Raw genomic sequence first — 16,686 nt, 5'->3', positions numbered from 1 at the left:
ACTCAGCAGACGCCCGGTGGGCGGGGTGGGGATTTGCCAATGGTCGGTTTGCTCAACTGCGGCCCCACCTCACAATGCAAACGTTACGACTGGAATAAAAATGAGATATACATTATACTCCTAACTAATAAAACATTAAGGCCACGAGGCGATGCAGTGCTGGTTACAGGAGGCAAGAAGAAGAGATGCATCCATCGAGGACGTCCACCTCCTCAACTCAGGGCGCCGGCCCACCGAACGGCGGCTAAGTAGCAACGGCTTTCGTGGCCAGGTCGATGTGCTTCTGAACAATGGTGTCCGAAGATTGCAGCCGCGGGAAGAAGGCCAACGTCTTTCTGTCCTCGCTGGCCTTGTAGTGGCCTATGTAGATGATTTCTCGTAGACGTGGATGTGCAGTTCGACGGTTTCTTGCATGGCGAGGCGCTGCGGGACGAGCGCGGCCTCGGGGTGCACATTCTTCGTCGCGACCTCCGGCACCTGCAGGGCCACCAGGGCTTGAAAGAGTTTGTCACCATGGAGGCCGATGAGGGTGGCAGGCAATGAGGAGCCTCGGCGCACGGGCTGGAGCAGTACGGCAAGGTCGTCCGCGCGCTTCTTGACGGCGGTGAACTTGCAGATGGAGTTGACCATCATGTCATCCATGCGAGAGGCGAAGCCGGCGGCGGCGAGGACTACGACACCGGTGGTCGCCAGCACCGTCTGGAAACGCTGCGCGGTGCGGGACCACAGGCCGGCGCCTTGGATGATTCGGCACAGCCGACTGCCGCTCGCGTCCATCGCCTCCATAGGTGCTTCTGGCTTCTGATCACTTGGTGTTGGATTGGAGTGAGAAGTGTTGCACAGAGACTAGGAGTATATGGATTGGAGCAGTGGGGCGCCTTTATATGAGAATCCAAACTTGCATTCACATCGCGCTGGCTCTATTCTGCTTCTCCAATTAATTCCCTCTGCACGTAATTTGAGGATGCATAATTGACCGTTCAACGTCTCGGGAACCGCTACCCTCTCCCTCCTTGCAATTCAAGCACCTATGGAGGTGACTGCCGCTCGCGTCTATCGCGTGTCAGGAGACGTTCCCGTCGACGACGAGGTGCCTATGGTGATTTTGTAAATTTCAAGATGATAGTACTAGTATACTCAATATTGTGCACCGCGACCAAGGCGGAGAGGAAAACAAGAGAACTACGTATTTATATACGGTGTAGATTCACTCATTTTGCTCCATATGTACTCCGTCTCGGTGTAGTCTAGTCACTTGTTGAAATCTCTAGAAAGGCAAATACTCCTTTCTGGTTTACAGGGCTATACTAGCAAGTAATAGTGGGCTCACATAGCAATTTTGTCTCATGCAAGAGTCTGGCTATATGCGTGCTCCAAGGTTTGCAACTGCCTCGGGTTGCGCTTGGCTCTTCGCCTCATCGAGAAGACGAACAATGATGTTACTACTACTGCTTCTACAGTATCGACTCCACTGCTGCATGTCTGTCCACCGCGAGCGGGGGGGATAGCTTGTTGTAGTACTATAAGCAAAAGCATGTCCTCGTCTACGAGCCACCGTGCGCATGTGCGAGGGAGAAGGCGTGTAGTAGTAAAATCAAGCTTCTCCTTGTTGTACGAGTTGACGCGACACATCATAGCACCGGCCCCACATGGTTGCCTCTAAACTTCGTTGAAAGACCCGCAGCGTACAATACTCCATTTGCTGCAACCTCTAACATTTACCCCACCACAAATTAAAATATATATTCCTGTCTTGACCAGATGAGCGTGCAAAGTACAATCACCAGGATGACAGGTAGGGCCAGAAGATTATTTTAATAAAAAAGCATGGAGCCGACCCCAACGATTTTAAGCTTACAGGCACAGTACACGCTGTCCTAGACTACTCTACACATGAAACTGCCACACGAGTGTCTGGGCTGCGCTTGGCTCTTCGCCTCTTTGGGAAGTCGAACAATGATGGAGTACTACTGCAGTGGAGGAGTACTACAGTATGCTTCTGGCCATCTGACACCGATTGAACTGCTGCATGTCCACCGCGTGCGGGAGGGAGAGCGTGTAGCGAACGAAAGCTTCTCCTAGTCCTGCCAGCCACCACGCTCATGGGCGAGGGAGGGACGCAGCTTCATTGACTTACTGCTCCTGCCTTTTGCGTGTATGACAGGTGGGCCCAACAGGTGGGTGGCCCACCTGTCATGCAGCCAAAGGCAGGTGCGGTTAAGGCGAGAGGGCGTTGTAGTAATCAAACTTCTCGGTCTTGTACGAGTTGACGCGACACATCAAAGCACTGCACTCGATATATTTCAATAATTTGCGTTTACTGATGCGTTAATTACAACACATGCATGCATGCCGTGACTCTCCTTTTGATACTTGCATGTGTTGATTTAATGCACCTTGAAGTAGTATGAATATGTGACGGTAAAGCTTTGTAATGCCCCGGCCCTAATAAAGCGAGAGATGCTTGTGCACAAGGAGGGCGAGATCATGCAGACGGAACAGGACCCGACGATGGAGCTCTCTATGGTCTCGATGGACCTCACCTTGCTCCACTGCCCCTTGTGCCTCCGCCCCTTGAAGCCTCCGGTGTATGAGGTTCGAATACACCTCGTCCGTTCGGCTGATCGAGCAAGGTGCAAGTTTCTTCATTGATGTGCTGTTCGATTGATTTGTGCAGTGCAAGGGAGGGCACCTGGCCTGGACGGACTGCCACGTCGAGCGCCCCGGGAACCAGCGGCAGTGCCAAAAGTGCGAGCGCGGCGGTGGCTTCGACGTGCGGAACACGGCGGTGGACGCCGTCCTCTCCTCGGTGAGGGTGGAGTGCCCGCACGAAGGCTGTGGGCTCTATGTCACTTACCACAAGCTCGCCAATCACCAGAGTGTGTGTCCACTCACGCCCTGCAAATGTCCCGTGCCCGTCTGCGGCTACGAAGGCCCGCCGCCGGTGCTATCCCACCACATCAGCACCGTGCATCCCATGCCCATGCACAGGATCCAGTACGGCAAGGTGCTCCAGCTGCAAGTTCAACTGTCGGAGCCACGGCTCTTGCTGTTCGTGGAGTAGGACGGCCGCGCGTTTTTCTTGGTCGGCGGCATGCTCGACATCGGCGCGCCTATCGCCGTGTCGGTCGTCTGCATCAGAGCGGGGTCGTCCCCACTGACGCACTACGTGGCCAAGCTGTGGGCGAATGGCCCGCCGGGGTACCCCAAAGGCAGGACCGACGCCGTCAAGGTGGAAATGGAGGTGACAAGCAGCAAGGATCCCGGCGACGCAGCCGTGCACGAGCTGACCTTCTTCATAGTTCCGCCCAAGCTGCTGGCCGGGGCTAAGTTGGTGTCCCTCAACATTCAGATCGACAAGCTCATGTCCTAAATGATTCTACAGTGCCTTCTGTTTATCTTAGTAATATGGTAATATAGGGGTTAGCTTGGTCGACTTTAGCTTAAGAGATGGTGGGCTTTCGTGGCGATCCAGCAATTACTTCGACATCAGATCAGCAGTTAAAGTAATTTCCAACAGTCGAACGGATATTTTGTGTCTGTTGGATATAAAGATCCTTTGTGTAAGAAGTATAACAACTTATATGCTTGTTTGTTCAGGAAGTGTTGAATACTTGTGCGAGTTGACGCGACACATCAAAGAGTACTACTACTAGTAGTACTCCCTCCGATCCTAATTTCTCTGTGCATAAGCAAAAATAGTCGGAGTAACATAGGTAGTAACATAGATGCCACATAAGAAAAAATGATGAGGTGGCAAGTAATTAATGAGGAGAGAGGCAAATAGACTAACATAGTATGTTACCATCACATAGCGCTTTCCAATGCAAAATGAGTCTACAAAGTAATAAATGAAGACATCTAGTACTATCTCAAGGCCAAGGAGCAATGTGAAACCTATGATAGAGCCAATCGGATGGTTGAGAACACTACAATTCGTAGCTACAGATGCGTGTGTGAGAGAGGACGAGTGCGTGTGTGCACCTCTTCTCTTCCTGTATAACGTACTAAACTCAGAGTACAAGTGTATGTGGGTGGCACCGACGTAGGGAGCTAGAGATGGTGCATGCAAGAAGTCCCGAGAGATAGGTGTAATGCGCCTGAAAAAAAGACTAGTCTATAGCTCACCACGAGGCTATTCCTGTCGAACGCCCCAATAAGCGTAAGATATGTATCCGATGGTGCCAGTTATTGCACGTACATAGCAGTAGAAAAAGAACTAGTACCATGGCATATGCTACACCACGGCCGAGAGCACGTGCCCACGTTTCGCCATCCAGGAATAGTGCCGCACTTCGAAACTAAACCATCAATAAATTTTGAGCGCGTCTCATCACATTCCAAATTACTACTACTACTACCACACTATATTTAATTGTTAACCTGTTCACACCGATCACAACCTACTCCCTCCGTCGCCACCGTGACCAAGGAGGAGGGGAAAATGAGAGAAGGAGGGGAAAACGAGAGAACTTAATGTTTATTTGCTAATTAATAGCATTGCATGCAGTGAACTAACCACTGCATGTCGTGTTTGGTAGTCTCAAGTCATTAAAAGCATGCACACCCACATCTCTTATTGGTTGATATGTTAAGAAACAAGAAACGAGGTAGAATTTAATGCACCGCGCCTAAGTGTTTTGGGATTATTTTGTTTTCGTAAGATGACTTACACACCTAGACCGAGGGAGTAAACGGTTTCCCACTTAGGACGTATTAGTACTCGGTTATAAACACTACTATGCCAAGATGACTGCACATTCCTCCTCAACTCCTCATCCACAAAAACAAACAAGTCATTCAGCATCCTTCCCTTTCGTCTGCCATGGCCAGCGTGAGTTCTGGGTCGAGAGATTACCACCAGGGAGAGGCGAGCATGGAAGCGGAAGCACGAGAGATGTCCCGCCTTGCCTCGAAAGCAGCCAACATGTCCCGCCGCGCGGAAGTAGCAGCACAGAGGTCCTGCCACACCGCTGAAGCAGCACGGAGGTCCTGCCACGCCGTCGATGCAGCAGACTGCTCCGGCCGTGCCGCGGAAGCAGCAGAGATGTCCCGCCGCGCCGCGAATGTAGCAGAGATGTCCCGCCGTGCCGCGGCGGCCTGGGAAATGTCTCACGGGCAGGCGACTGTCGGATTACGGGTTCCGAAAAAACCCTTGAGGTTCGAACTCTAGGGTGCGCATGAAGATCTCTCTCCCCCAAGCCCACTCTCACTGCAATCCCAAGGACTAGCTCGCCGAACCCAAGGAACAAGAGACACAAGAGTTTATACTGGTTCGGGCCACCGATGTGGTGTAATACCCTACTCCAGTGTGGTGTGGTGGATTGCCTTGTAGGCTGAGGATGAACAAGTACAAGGGAAGAACAACTTCCTGAGGAGAGGTGTTCTTGGGCTCGATGAGTTGGTGAGGGTGAGTATGATCTGAATGATCCGTCCTCCGATGAGCCGATCGGATCTCTTCCTATGGTGGTGGCTAGTCCTATTTATAGAGGCCCTGGTCATCTTCCCAAATGTTTAGGCGGGAAGGGAATCCACAACGGCCAATTCGAAGGGGGACAACTAGTACAAGCTATCCTGACAAAAGGTGGTCTTCGCCTGCCAAAGGCTCTGGTGGTGACGCCGTCGTGGGCTCCGCGGTGACCTCCGTCCTGCCGTCCTGCTGGTCATGGTCTCATTGCACCGATATGGAAACCTTTGCCTGATGCCTTGGGACACCCTCGCCTGCGCCTGCCCCTTTAGCACCAAAGAGGCAACTGGTACTCTGCGCCTGCTGGCGCCCGCCTGGCCTTGGTCGTCACAGCTCACATCACGGGAACCTCACGTGGTGCGCCCCGCCTTGATATCTTCGCTCCTCGCGAGCCAGGCTAGTGAGGCTGCCCCCGAGGAGGTCTTGTGTCGTCCGCCTCGCGAGGTTTGGCCCCTCGCGAGGGTCTTGAGTTGTTGTCGATGAAGATGGGCCATACCAGGCCATTCAGTGGAGCCACGCCGCGGGCCGCAGGTAGGCAAGTCTGGGGACCCCCGTTCCCAGGACGCCGACAGTGGCCCCCGGGCCCAAGGAGCGCTCGGACTTCGCTTCGAGGCGAAGCCAAGGGGCAAGTGCGGAGCACCGCGGGCCCCAACCGCCTGCGGCCTTGATTCACACGTGGCGATTGACAGGACTTGGGCGTCTCCACTTCCCCATGCAGCCTTGATATCCGCCTAGCTAGGCGGCCACCGTAGTCTACACAGCTCCTCCTTCATCGTTGGCGGCGCGCTCCCCAACTCCACCACCTTCCCGAAAACCATGGCCTTCTCCTCCAACCAGACTAGAACCTCATCCTCTCCATCGCCATGGCGCCGAGCCGGACAAAGAAGGGGAAGAAGAAGCCCCAGGATCCAGCCGTACCACCGCCGGCCTTCGGTCCCGCCGTCGAGCGGTCGGTGGTGCTTAACCAGGAAGTGATGGACAAGGTCGGCCCGACGCTTGCTGCCGATTCCAATGAGTGGTTGCCTACGGTAGCTTGGCCTGCCTCCCACGTCGCCATGGATAGAACAGCCACCGAGGTCCCCATCCACCTTCACGCCTCTGGACTGGTCTGATCCCCCTTTTCCGACTACTTCGATGCGGTGCTCTCGCATTATCAGATCAATGCACTGCACCTCGACCCCCAATCCATCGTCCTCCTCGCCATCTTCGCCTTCATCTGCGAAGCTATGGTGGGCATTGCTCCTTCCGTGGCCTTGCTTCACCAGTTCTTCTCGCTGCATCTGACCGACGCTCTCCAGCGCTCGGGGTGTGTATCCCTTCAGGCTGTTGCGACGACGGCCTGCTCGGGGATTGATTTCGAGCTCTCGCCGGTTGTCGGAGGCTTTCGGAAGCGGTGGGTGTTTGTGGATGTTGGTGTGTGCAGCCCCCTGCTGCTGCTCCCGCAGATCCCGGCTGCCCCAAGCCCCGGCTGGGGGCATGCGAAGCTCACCGATCGGCGACTTGCCCATGTCTGGCACCGGCTGGCTAGGCTGAAGGGCCTCTGGGTGACAGCACCCATGGTGGTGAAGGAGTTTGTCCGATGCGGCATCGCTCCGCTTCCGTGTCACTCCCGACCGATGTGGGCCTTCTCCGGCTATGGGGACCGCATGAGGCTTCAGGCGCCGGCTCTCCCTCCGGAGGCGTGGCGGACGGTGCTCAAGCTCCTGACGGGCGACCCCATGCCAGCTGACCTGCCGAAAGAGGGCTGCCTCATGTACTGCTGCTCGAACAAGGTGGAGTTTGCGAGGCAGATACCCTCCTTCGATGAATGGGGGCTGCGCCCGGTTGGCCTTGAAGGGCCTCGCGAGAACCCTGTCTTTGTGGCCCCTGCCCGTCGCCAACACGGAGCCCGCCCCAGAAGTGGGCGCAGGAGGGCGAGCCCCGTCCGATGCTAGCGACGCAGCTGCCGGAGAGCCGACGTCACTCGACGCCCCTGAAGCACCATCTCCTGGGGCTCGAGGCGGCCGCCCCGAGGAAGCTGCCAAGATGACGATGCAGTCCACTGCTCCTGAGGCCGAAGGCCCCGAGGCCCCAGCTATCCGCCGCGAAGCGGACTCCGAGGGCTCCCCACAGCCCAGCATCCCTAGGGTCGCCTCCTCAGGAGTCACACCAGTCGCGCCCGGCGCTGGTGGCCGCATCCAGGGCCTTGGCCGGCTCCGGTTGAACTTTGATGCGCTCCGCAAGAGGAAGGGATCTCCAAGTTGAAGCGGCAATGCCTTCCGGCCATTGAAGCAGAGAAAGTACATTGCCATAGACGAGTGAGTACCTTGCCCTTGTAATTTCCGGAATGTTGCTCCCCCTCCTGACCATGGTTTCTCAGGGCCCCTTCTGTTAAGGCGACGAGACCTTCCGAGGAGCAGCCTCCTCTTACCCCGAGTCCTCCGATGATCCTGAGCGCCCCTAGCCAGCCCGCCGCACTTGGCGCGAGATCGGCCGGAGAGGCAGGCATACCGGCCTGGCATCTCGACCCCGCACTCTTTTCATTACTCCGTCGCGGTCCTGCCTGGGGTGCGGAAGGTGTGCCAAGGGCTCCTCCTTTGGTTATCGACCGCGGCTGGGTGACCTCGGCCCTGGCGTCTTCTTCGAACAACGAGCCTCCTCTCCTCCGGGCCCCTACCGAAGCACAGAGGACACCCGGGCAGGGGCTGGCCTCCAGCCCCCTGCTGGGAGGAGGCGAGCCTCTTCGAACTTCTTCAGCGACCCCCCGCGTGGAGGACGGGCCTGGTCGTTCGTTCAAGCAGGCGCGCAAACGGGGCGCTGTCCGTCATGAGCTTTTTGGGAGGCGATGGGTGCGCTGAGCTGACTAAGGGAGGAGCTTGTGGATGTTGATGCCCGCCTTGAAACCGAGGGCCTCCGACTGGTGGACGAATGGCATCAACTGAAGGTGGCCATAAATCTCGGGCGCCTCCAGCGCGAGCATGCCAACGCGAAGGCCGAGGCATCCCTCGCGACCTCGCGAGAGGCCTATGCCCGAGCCTTGGAGGAGGCCAGGGAGGTAGACTACCGCCGCAAGGTCGCCGAGAAGCACAGGTAGGAGCTCCAAGCTCTGAATGCCTCCCGGGAGCAGCAAGTGGAGGCGCGTAGAGCTGCCTTGGCGTCGATGAAAGGGGCGCCGTCCGACGAGGAGGAGATCTTGAAGCGCGAGGAAGCGCTGATGTTGGAGGCCACAGAGCGCAGCCTTGAGCTCGAGCGGTTAGAGACGAGGGAGCATTTGGTTGCGCAAGCGGAGGATGCTGCCAGCGCGCGCGAGGCCAGGACCCAGGAGGAAGTTGACCGTAGGGTGGCGGAGGAGCGCGCTGATCTTGCCAACTGGTACGATCTGAAGCTAAAGTTCGTGGAAGCCGAAGCTAAGGGCAGGACCACTGCCCTCGGGACAAGGTTGGCCGAGGAGGAGGAGCACGAGAAGGCTGTCGCGGCCGCCCTGGTCTCCATGCAGGCCGAGTTGGCTGCTACGTCTTGAGCTTGCGCTGGTTTTCCTTGAAGAGGAAAGGGTGATGCAGCAAAGTAGCGTAAGTATTTCCCTCAGTTTTTGAGAACCAAGGTATCAATCCAGTAGGAGGCTCCTCAAAAGTCCCACGCACCTACATAAACAAACAAGAACCTCGCAACCAACGCAATAAAGGGGTTGTCATTCCCTTCACGGCCACTTGCGAAAGTGAGATATGATAGAGGTAATATGATAAGATAAATATTTTTGGTATTTTTATGATATAGATTGGAAAAGTAAAGATGCAAAACAAAAGTAGATGAAAAACTTATATGATAAAAGATAGACCCGGGGGCCATAGGTTTCACTAGTGGCTTCTCTCAAGATAGCATAAGTATTATGGTGGGTGAACAAATTACTGTCGAGCAATTGATAGAAAAGCGCATAGTTATGAGATTATCTAGGTATGATCATGTATATAGGCATCACGTCCGTGACAAGTAGACCGAAACGATTCTGCATCTACTACTATTACTCCACACATCGACCGACTCCTGCCTGCATCTAAAGTATTAAGTTCATGAAGAACAGAGTAACGCATTAAGAAAGATGACATGATGTAGAGGGATAAACTCATGCAATATGATATAAACCCCATCTTTTTATCCTCAATGGCAACAATACAATACGTGCCTTGCTGCCCCTGCTATCACTGGAAAAGGACACCGCAAGATTGAACCCAAAGCTAAGCACTTCTCCCATTGCAAGAAAGATCAATCTAGTAGGCCAAACCAAACTGATAATTCGAAGGGAACTTGATCATAAAAGAATTCAGAGGAGATTCAAGTATTTCTCATAGATAAACTTGATCATAAACCCACAATTCATCGGATCTCGACAAACACACCGCAAAAAGAGTTACATCGAATAGATCTCCAAGAAGATCGAGGAGAACTTTGTATTGAGATTCAAAGAGAGAGAAGAAGCCATCTAGCTAATAACTATGGACCCGAAGGTCTATGGTAAACTACTCACGACTCATCGGAGAGGCCTTGGAGATGATGTAGAGGCCCTCCGTGGTTGATTCCCCCTCCGGCGGAGCGCCGACAAAGGCTCCAAGATGGGATCTCGCGGATACAGAAGGTTGCGATGGTGGAAATAGTTTTTCGTGGTGCTCCCGGATGTTTTTGGGGTACGTGGGTATATATAGGAGGAGGAAGTAGGTCGGTGGACGCTCGAGGGGCCCACGAGGCTGGGGGGCGCGCCCACCCCTAGGGGGCGCCGGGCACCCTCGTGGCCGCCTCCTCTGTTGCTTGTCGTCCACTCCAAGTCCCCTGGAGTGCGTTTGTTCCAAAAAGATCGCCCCCGAAGGTTTCATTCGTTTGGACTCCGTTTGATATTCCTTTCCTTCGAAACACTGAAATAGGAAAAAAAACAGCAATTTGGGCTGGGCCTCCGGTTAGTAGGTTAGTCCAAAAAATAATATAAAAGTGTAAATTAAAGCCCATAAACATCCAAAACGGGTAATATAATAGCATGGAACAATCAAAAATTATAGATACGTTGGAGACGTATCAAGCATCCCCAAGCTTAATTCCTGCTCGTCCTCGAGTAGGTAAATGATAAAAACAGAATTTTTGATGTGGAATGCTACCTAGCATAATTCTCATTGTAATTTTCTTTATTGTGGTATGAATGTTCAGATCCAAATGATTCAAAATAAAAGTTCATATTGACATAAGAAATAGTAATACTTCAAGCATACTAATCAAAGTAATTATGTCTTCTCAAAATAACATGGCTAAAGGAAGTTCATCCCTACAAAATCATATAGTTTGGTTATGCTCCATTTTCGTCACACAAGAATGCTCTCATCTTGCACACCCCCGATGACAAGCCAAGCAATTGTTTCATACTTTAGTAATCTCAAACTTTTTTCAACTTTCACGCATTACATGAGCGTGAGCCATGAATATAGCACTATGGGTGGAATAGAATATGATGATGGAGGTTGTGTGGAGAAGACAAAAAAGGATAAAGTCTCACATTGACGAGGCTAATCAACGGGCTATGGAGATGCCCATCAATTGATGTCAACATGAGGAGGGGGGATTGCCATGCAACGGATACACTAGAGCTATAAATGTATGAAATCTCAACAAAAGAAACTAAGTGGGTGTGCATCCAACTTGCTTGCTCACGAAGACCTAGGGCATTTTGAGTCGTAGGAATATGCAAGCCAAGTTCTATAATGAAAAATTCCCACTAGTATATGAAAGTGACAACAAATGAGACTCTCTATATGAAGAACATGGTGCTACTTTGAAGCACAAGTGCGGAAAAGGATAGTAACATTGCCCCCTTTTTCTTTTTTCTTTTTTTTTCTCTTCCCGTTTTTTCTTTGGCCTTTCTTTTTTTGGAAAAACTAACGGCCACACGTGTGGGCGTTTGCACATCGCCCACACGCCTCCATCACCACTCATTTTGCCACGTATGAACAGATGACATCAGTAGAAATCTTTTTGGTTTTTGGCTTAAAAATGTTTTATCTCCTAATTAAAAAAGCGAATTAAAAATCCGTTTTCACCATTAAATCCGTCTCGACGAGATCTTCAAAACTAGATGCCATGTTGATATGTTTCGATGAATTTTGTTTGCCCAAAAGTTGCCATGATGTTTACACTGTAGTTGCCATAGTGCTTAAACTAAAGTTGCCATTTGGCAATTTTAGTTTGTAGATCATGGCAATTTTAGTTTTTCGATGATGGCAATTCCAGTACTTTGACCATGAAAATATTTGTTCGTATGAACCATGGCAATTTTAAGTGCATGTATCATGACAATTTTAATTTATGGTGCATGGCCAGTCTAGTTTCTTAATTTCCCGTTTTATACTATGTCAAAATTTACTTTTAAATGTAGAAGAAAATAGCTGAAACATATCATGGCAACTTCAGTATAAACATCATGGCAATTCATGTGCAATAGACACGGCAACTTTTAACCAACAAAATATTTCGTTGAAATATATTGATATGAGATCTAGTTTCGAAGATCTCGTCGTGAGGGATTTAATGGTGAAAACGGATCTTCAATCGGATTTTTCATTTAAGAGATGAAACATTTTAAAACACAGAAAATCTAAAAAGATTTTCACATGCATGCATACGGTGACATGGCGTAGTTTGTGTGCTATAAGGCGTGTGGTGTGGTTTGGCTCCCACCACACGTGTGGGCGTTAGCGTTGTCCTTTTTTTCGGCCTTTCTTTTTTTCTATTTGGGAACAATGCTCTAATAATGATGATCATCACACTTCTATTTATTTACAACTCATGAATTACAACTCAAAACTAGAACAAGATATGACTCTATATGAATGCCTCCGGCGGTATACCGGGATGGGCAATGAATCAAGAGTGACATGTATGAAAAATTATGCATGGTAGCTTTGCCACAAATACGATGTCAACTACATGATCATGCAAGGCAATATGACAATGATGATGCGTGTCATGATGATGAACGGAACGGTGGAAAGTTGCATGGCAATATATCTCGGAATGGCTATGGAAATGCCATAATAGGTAGGTATGGTGGCTGTTTTGAGGAAGATATAATGAGGTTTATGTGTGATAGAGCTTATCGTATCACGGGGTTTGGATGCACCGGTGAAGTTTCCACCAACTCTCAAGGTGAGAAAGGGCAATGCGCCGTACCGAAGAGGCTAGCAATGGTGGAAAGGTAAGAGTGCGTATAATCCAAGGACTCAACATTAGTCATAAAGAACTCATATATTTATTTAAAAAATCTCCATGTCATCAAAAACCAAGCACTACGCGCATGCTCCTAGAGGGATAGATTGGTAGGAAAAGACCATCGCTCGTCCCTGACCGCCACTCATAAGGATGACAATCTAAGAACACCTCATATTTCAAATTTGTTAATCAACGGTTACCATACGTGCATGCTACGGGACTTGCCAACTTCAACACAAGCATTATTTAAATTCACAATTACCCAACTAGCATGACTCTAATATTACCACCTCCATGTCTCAAAACAATTATCAAGTATGAAATTGATCATAGCATCCAATTCACTTTCTATGATAGTTTTTATTATACCCAACTTGGATGCCCATCATTTTAGGCCCAATTTTATAACCATAGAAAATACCATGATGTTCTAAAAGACTCTCAAAATAATATAAGTGAAGAATGAGAGATCAACAATTTCTACAAAATCAAGCCACCGCCGTGCTCTAAAAGATATAAGTGAAGCACTAGAGCAAAACTATCTAGCTCAAAAGATATAAGTGAAGCACTTAGAGTATTCTAATAAATTCCAATCAAGTGGGTTTCTCCCAAAAGGTGTGTACAGCAAGGATGATTGTGGTAAACTAAAAAGCAAAGACTAATATCATACAAGACGCTCCAAGCAAAACACATATCATGTGGCGAATAAAAATATAGCTCCAAGTAAAGTTACCGATAGACGAAGACGGAAGAGGGGGTGCCTTCCGGGGCATCCCCAAGCTTAGGATTTTGGTTATCCTTGAATATCTTGGGGTGCCATGGGCATTACCAAGCTTAGGCTTTTGCCACTCCTTGTTCCATAATCCATCAAGTCTTTACCCAAAACTTGAAAACTTCACAACACAAAACTTAACAGAAAATCTCGTAAGCTCCGTTAGCGAAAGAAAACAAAACACCACTTCAAGGTACTGTAATGAACTCATTCTTTATTTGTATTGGTGTTAAACCTACTGTATTCCAACTTCTCTATGGTTTATAAACTATTTTACTAGCCATAGATTCATCAAAATAAGCAAACAACACACGAAAAACAGAATCTGTCAAAAACAGAACAGTTTGTAGTAATCTATAACTAACGCAAACTTCTGGAACTCAAACAATTCTACCAAAATAGGACGACCTAGATAATTTTTTTATTGATCTACTGCAATTGGAATCAATATTTTATCACGTTCTGTTGATTTTAAACAATTGTTTTTGTGAACAGAAAGTTTCTCGAATTTTCAGCAAGATCAAATAACCATCATCCAAGAAGATCCTTTAGGTTTAACTTGGCACAAACACTAATTAAAACATAAAAACAAATCTAACCAGAGGCTAGATCAAATATTTATTGGATAACAGCAAGTAATAATATTGGGTTGTCTCCCAACAAGCGCTTTTCTTTAAAGCCTTTTAGCTAAGCATAAGATTTCAACGATGCTCACATGAAAGACAAGAATTGAAGCACAAAGAGAGCATCATAAAACACGTGACAAACACATCTGAGTCTAACGTACTTCCTATGCATAGGCTTATTATAAGCAAAAAAAATTGCAAGGCAAGCAAAAACTAGCATATGCGAGGAAGCGAAAAGAAACAATAGCAATCCCAACATAATGAGAGGTAATTTAGTAACATGAAAATTTCTACAACCATATTTTCCTCTCTCATAATAATTAATGTAGGATCATAAGAAAATTCAACAATATAGCTATCACAAAACATATTCTTAACACAATCCACATGTATGCAAAGTTGAAACTCTTCCAAAATAGTGGGATTAACATAAACTAAAGTCATGACCTCTCCAAACCCACTTTTATCAAAAATACCATGAGATTGAATATTCTCCAAATATGTGGGATCTAAAGTTGAAACTCTTCCAAACCCACTTTCAATATTATTGCAAACACTATTATCAATCTCATATTCATCATGGGGCTTAAATAAATTTTCAAGATCATAAGAAAAATCACCCCAATCATGATCATTGCAACAAGTAGTAGACATAGCGAAACTAGCATCCCCAAGCTTAGGGTTTTGCATATTATTAGCAAAATTGACATCAAGAGAATTTATAACAGCATCATTGCAATCATGCTTTTTATTCAAAGATCTATCGTGAATCGCTTCATAAAGTACTTCATCACAATTTTCAGATTCACGAATTTCAAGCAAAACCTCATAAAGATAATCTAGTGCACTTAACTCACTAGCAATAGGTTCATCATAATTGGATCTCTTAAAGAGATTAGCAAGTGGATGGGGATCCATAAACTCTTAGCAAGCAAAGATGCAAGCAAAAAGAAGGCACATGGTAACACAAGATCGAACGGAAGAGGGGCGAATAAAACAACAAGGGTGAAGTGGGGGAGAGGAAAACGAGAGGCAAATAGCAAATAATGTAATGCGAGGGAGATGAATTAGTGATGGGTACTTGATATGTCTTGACTTGAGCGAAGACCTCCCCGGCAACGGCGCCAGAAATCCTTCTTGCTATGTCTTGAGCTTGCGTTGGTTTTCCTTGAAGAGGAAAGGGTGATGCAGCAAAGTAGCGTAAGTATTTCCCTCAGTTTTTGAGAACCAAGGTATCAATCCAGTAGGAGGCTCCTCAAAAGTTCCACGCACCTACACAAACAAACAAGAACCTCGCAACCAATGCAATAAAGGGGTTGTCAATCCCTTCACGGCCACTTGCAAAAGTGAGATCTAATAGAGGTAATATGATAAGATAAATATTTTTGGTATTTTTATGATATAGATTGGAAAAGTAAAGATGCAAAATAAAAGTAGATGAAAAACTTATATGATAAATGATAGACCCGGGGGCCATAGGTTTCACTACTGGCTTCTCTCAAGATAGCATAGGTATTACGGTGGGTGAACAAATTACTGTCGAGCAATTGATAGAAAAGCGCATAGTTATGAGATTATCTAGGTATGATCATGTATATAGGCATCACGTCCGTGACAAGTAGACCGAAATGATTCTGCATCTACTACTATTACTCCACACATCGACCGACTCCTACCTGCATCTAGAGTATTATGTTCATGAAGAACAGAGTAACGCATTAAGAAAGATGACATGATGTAGAGGGATAAAGTCATGAAATATGATATAAACCCCATCTTCTTTTATCCTCGATGGCAACAATACAATACGTGCCTTGCTGCCCCTGCTGTCACTGGGACAGGACACCGCAAGATTGAACCCAATGCTAAGCACTTCTCCCATTGCAAGAAAGATTAATCTAGTAGGCCAAACCAAACTGATAATTCCAAGAGACTTGCAAAGATAACTTAATCACACATAAAAGAATTCAGAGGAGATTCAAATATTTCTCATAGATAAACTTGATCATAAACCCACAATTCATCGGATCTCGACAAACACACCGCAAAAAGAGTTACATCGAATAGATCTCCAAGAAGATCGAGGAGAACTTCATATTGAGTTTCAAAGAGTGAGAAGAAGCCATCTAGCTAATAACTATGGACCCGAAGGTCTATGGTAAACTACTCACGACTCATCGGAGAGGCCTTGGAGATGATGTAGAGGCCCTCCGCGGTTGATTCCCCCTCCGGCGGAGCACCGACGAAGGCTCCAAGATGGGATCTCGCGGATACAGAAGGTTGCGGCGGTGGAAATAGTTTTTCGTGGTGCTCCCAGATGTTTTCGGGGTATGTGGGTATATATAGGAGGAAGAAGTAGGTCGGTGGATGCTCGAGGGGCCCACGAGGGTGGGGGCCGCGCCCACCCCTAGGGGGCGCGCCGGGCACCCTCGTGGCCGCCTCCTCTCTTTCTTGACCTCCACTCCAAGTCCCCTGGATTGCGTTTGTTCCAAAAAGATCGCTCCTGAAGGTTTCATTCCGTTTGGACTCCGTTTGATATTCCTTTCTTTCGAAACACTGAAATAGGTAAAAAAACAGCAATTTGGGTTGGGCCTCCGGTT

Source organism: Triticum aestivum, chromosome 2D (assembly GCF_018294505.1).
Source record: "Triticum aestivum cultivar Chinese Spring chromosome 2D, IWGSC CS RefSeq v2.1, whole genome shotgun sequence".
Classification (NCBI taxonomy): domain Eukaryota; kingdom Viridiplantae; phylum Streptophyta; class Magnoliopsida; order Poales; family Poaceae; genus Triticum; species Triticum aestivum.
Note: the sequence above shows the minus strand (reverse complement) of the source record.